Source organism: Mus caroli, chromosome 2 (genome assembly GCF_900094665.2).
Source record: "Mus caroli chromosome 2, CAROLI_EIJ_v1.1, whole genome shotgun sequence".
NCBI classification, from domain to species: domain Eukaryota; kingdom Metazoa; phylum Chordata; class Mammalia; order Rodentia; family Muridae; genus Mus; species Mus caroli.
Genome location: NC_034571.1, coordinates 104429675 through 104434944, shown reverse-complemented (window position 1 = coordinate 104434944; position 5270 = coordinate 104429675).

The window sequence follows — 5270 nt, the reverse complement described above, 5'->3', positions numbered from 1 at the left end:
GTCCCCCATACCCCCCCCCCACTTCCCTTCCCACCCATTCCCATTCTTTTGGCCCTGGCATTCCCCTGTATTGGGGCATATAAAGTTTGCAAGTCCAATGGGCCTTTCTTTTTAGTGATGGCCCCGGCATAGTCTCACAAGAGACAGCTATATCTTGGTCCTTTCAGCAAAATAAGATAAACTTTCAATTCTGAACATCTATGCCCCAAATGCAAGGGTACTCACACCCATTAAAGAAACTTTACTTATGCTTAAAACACATAGAAAACCTCCCACAATAATAGTGGGAAACCTAACCACCATAATCTCATCAATGGACAGATCATGGAAACAGAAACTAATCACAGACATAGTGAAACTAACAAAAGTTATGAAACAAACGGATTTAACAGATACCTATAGCACATTTTTATCCTAAAACAAAAGAATGCACCTTCCTCTTGGCATCTCATGCCACCTTCTCTAAAACTGACCATATAATTGGTCACAAAACAAGCCTCAACAGATACAAGAAGATTGAAATAATCCTATACATTCTATCAGATTAACACGGACATATATTGATTTTCAATAACAACAAAAACAAGAAAAAAATCCATATACACATGGAAATGAAACATCTCTTTACTCAATGATAACTTGGTCAAGGAAGAAATATAAAAATTAATGACTGTCTAGAATTTAATGAAAATGAGGGCACAATATACCCAAAATTATGAGACACAGTGAAAACAATGTAAGATTTAGAAATGTAGCACTGAATGTCTTCATAAAGAAATTGGAGAGATCTTACACTAGCAACTCAACAGCACATCTGAAAGCTCTAGCACAAAAAGAAACAAACACACCCAGGAGAAGTAGATAGCAAAAAATAATCAAACTCAAGGCTGAAATCAACCAATTAGAAACAAAGAGAAGTATACAAAAAAATCAACAAAACAAAAAGCTGGTTCTTTGAAAAAAATCAACATGTGATAAACCTTTAGCCAAACTAATTAAATAACACAGACACAGTATTGAAATCCTCAAAGTCAGAAATAAAAAGTGAAACATAACAGGAACAGAAAATTCTAAAAATCTCAGATCATACTATAATTACTTATACTCAATAAAACTAGAAAATCTAGATGAAATTGATGATTTTCTAGACAGGTACTAACGTTAAATCAGGTCCAGATACACTATCTAAACTTTCCCATAACCCCTAAGGAAATAGAAGCAGTCATTAAAAGTCTTTCAACCAAAAAAAACCCAGGACAAGATGAGTTTAGTTCAGAATTCTATCAGACCTTTAAAGAAGACCTATTATCAATACTCTTTTGACCTTCCTAGAAGGGGGAACAAAATACTCAAAGGAGAAAATACAGAGACATAATGTGGAGTAGAGTGAAGGAAATGTCATCCAGAGACTGCCCAACATAGGGATCCATCTATTATACAGTCACCAACACAGACTCTATTGTGGATGCCAAGAAGTGCTTACTTATAAGAACCTGATATAGCTGTCTCCTGGGAGGCTCTGCCAGATCCTGACGAATACAGAGGTGATGGTCACAGTCAACTGTTGGACTGAGCACAGGGTCTCCAATGGAGGAGTTAGAGAAAGGACTAAAGGAGATGAAGGGGTTTGCAACCCCATAGGAAGAACAACAATATCCACCAATCAGTCCTTACAGAGCTCCCAGTAACTAAACTGCCAACCAAAGAGTATACATGGAGGGACCCATGACTCTAGACACATATGTAGCAGAGGATGATGGCCTTATCAGGCATCAGGGGGAGGAGAAGCCCTTGGTTCTGTGAAGGCTTGATGCCCCAGTGTAGGGAAATTCCAGGGCAGGCAGGTAGGAATGGGTGGGTGGAGAAACACTCTCATAGAAGCAGGAGGAGAGGGAATGGGTTGGGGGATTTTGGGGGGTGATATACCAGGAAAGGTAATTTGAAATGTAAATCAAGTATATATATATATATATATATATATACATATATATATATATGTATATATATATGTATATATATACTCATATATATACTCATATATATACACTTATATGCATATATATATATATATATATATATATATATATATGCACGCCCAAGGCCAGATGGTTTTAGTGAAGAATTATATCAGACCTTCAAAGAACACCTATACCAGTATTCCTCAAATTATTCCCCAAAATAGAAAAAGAAGTAATACTACCTAAGTCATTCTATGAAGCCACAGTTATGCTGATACCTAAACCACACAAAGATCCAATAAAGAGAACTTCAGATTAATTTTGCTTATGAATATCAATGCAAAAATACTCAAAAAATTCTCACAAACTGAATCCAATAGCACATCAAAACCATCATTCAACATGATCAAGTAGGTGTCATCCCAGAGGTGCAGGGTTAATATATGAAAATCCATCAATGTAATACACTATGTAAATGAATTCAAAGAAAAAAAATATGAACATCTCATTAGATGCTGAAAAAGCCTTTAACAAAATACAACACCTTTTCATGCTAAAAGCCTTGGAAAAAACAGAAATTGAAGGCACATACCTAATCAAAATAAAAGCAATTTTCAGCAAAGCAATAACCAACATCAAATTAAGTGGAGAGTAACTTGAAGTGATCCCACTAAAATCATAGACAAGATAAAGCTGCCCACTCTCTCCCTATTTATTCAATACAGCTCTTGAAGGTCTAGCCAATACTATTAGACAACAAAAGGAAGTCAATGTTATCATGTAGAAGAAGGCGAATTGATCCCTTCCTATCTCCTTGTAGTAATGTCAAATTTAAATGGATCAAGGAACTTCACATAAAACCAGAGACACTGAAACTTATAGAGGAAAAAGTGAAGAAAAGCCTTGAAGATATGGGCACAGGGGAAAAATTCCTGAATAGAACAGCAATGGCTTGCACAGAAAGATCGAGAATTGACAAATGGGACCTCATGAAATTGCAAAGCTTCTGCAAGGCAAAAGACACCATCAATAAGACAAAAAGACCACCAACAGATTGGGAAAGGATCTTTACCTATCCTAAATCAGATAGGGGACTAATATCCAATATATATAAAGAACTCAAGAAGGTGGACTCCAGAAAATCAAATAACCCCATTAAAAATGGGGCTCAGAACTGAACAAAGAATTCTCACCTGAGGAATACCGAATGGCTGAGAAGCACCGGAAAAAATGTTCAGCATCATCACCAGGGAAATGCAAATCAAAACTACCCTGAGACTCTACCTCACACCAGTCAGAATGGCTAAGATCAAAAATTCAGGTGACAGCAGTTCCTGGCAATGATGTGGAGAAAGAGGAACCTCCTCCATTGTTGGTGGGATTGGAAGCTTGTACAACCACTCTGGAAATCAGTCTAGCGGTACCCCAGAAAATTGGACATGATAATTCTGGAGGTTCCTGCAATACCTCTCCTGGACATATATCCAGAGGATGTTCCAACCTGTAAGAAGGACACATGCTCCACTATGTTCATAGCAGCCTTATTTATAATAGCCAGAAGCTGGAATGAACACAGATGCCCCTCAACAGAGGAATGGATATAGAAAATGTGGTACATTTACACAGTGGAGTACTACTCAGCTATTAAAAAGAAAGAATTTGTAAAATTCCCAGGCAAATGGATGGACCTGAAGGGCATCATCCTGACTGAGGTAACCCAATCACAAAAGAACTCACATGATATGTACTCACTGATAAGTGGATATTTGCCCAGAAACTTAGAATACCCAAGATATATGATACAATTTGTGAAACACATGAAACTCGAGAAGAACGAAGACCAAAGGTTGTACACTTTGCCCTTTCTTAGAATAGGGAACAAAAAACCCATGGAAGGAGTTACAGAGACAAAGTATGGAACTGAGATGAAAGGATGGACTATCTAGAGACTGCCATATCCGGGGATCCATCCCATAATCAGCTTCCAAAAGCTGACACCATTCCATACACTAGCAAGATTTTGCTGAAAGGACCCAGATATAGCTGTCTCTTGTGAGACTATGCCGTGGCCTAGCAAACACAGAAGTGGATGCTCACAGTCAGCTATTGGATGGATTACAGGACCCCCAATGGAGGAGCTAGAGAAAGTACCCAAGGATCTGGAGGAATCTGCAACCCTATAGGTGGAACAACAATATAAACCAACTAGTACCCCCCAGAGCTCATGTCTCTAGTTGCATATGAATCAGAAGTTGGCCTAGTATGCCATCATTGGAAAGAGAGTCCCCTTGGTCGTGCAAACTTTATATGCCTCAATACAGGGGAACGCCAAGGCCAAGAAGTGGGAGTGGGTGGGGGAGTGTGGGGGGAGAATTTTGGGATAGCATTGGAAATATAAATGAAATAAATACCTAATAAAAAAAAGAAATAAAAAAAACCACTATTTTCTTGGCACCATCTATCTCATTGGCTCTTACAAACTCTTGCCTCCTGTTTCACATAGATTCCCAAACCATGAAGAAAGGAGGTTGATGAAGACATCCCATGTAAAACTTATTTTCCAAGTTTCAACCTCTCTATGAATTGTACAGTTGTGTTCCTCTGTGATTATTCCCATCTATTTTAAGAAGATGCTTATCTAATAATGATGGCTGAGCAAGGTACATCTGTAGGTATCACTATAGCAAAAGTGAGACAGGCTCTTTTTGTAACCAAGGCTGGCCTCTACCTCACAATTTATTGCCAGAATGACCTCAAACATTCATGATCATCAAGTGTTGCTACCTCCTACCTGACACCACAAAAATTATCTATATTTACAAACAGAGACAACCACCATAAATGGAAACAACAAAAACAGGGCATCATACTAATATTTTAAAGAAAGTAGAAATTATATAAAATTTAGCTGTGTTCCTGCTGGAGGTATGCTCTTTATGTTCCCTCTTCCTATTGTCAGGCATTTCATCTAAGGTCCCTCTGTTTGATTCCTGAGTCTTTTACCTCCCAGGTCTCTCGTGCATTCTGGAGGGTCCCTCCAACTTTCTATTTCCTGAGGTTGCCTGTTTTCATTCTTTCTGCTGGCCCTCAGGGCTTCAGTCCTTTTCCCTCACCTAAAACCAGATCAGGTTCCCCTTTCCCCCTTCTTTCCCCCCTCTCCACTTTCCCTCCCAGGCCCCTCCCTTTCTCCCCACTTGTGATTGCTTTCACGGTTGCCATTCCACAGTCACATCTCTGACCCATACTTATTCCTGTCTGAAAGAATTACAGGGATGGAAATGGAAAGGAGCCTGAGGAAAAGAAGGTCCAGCA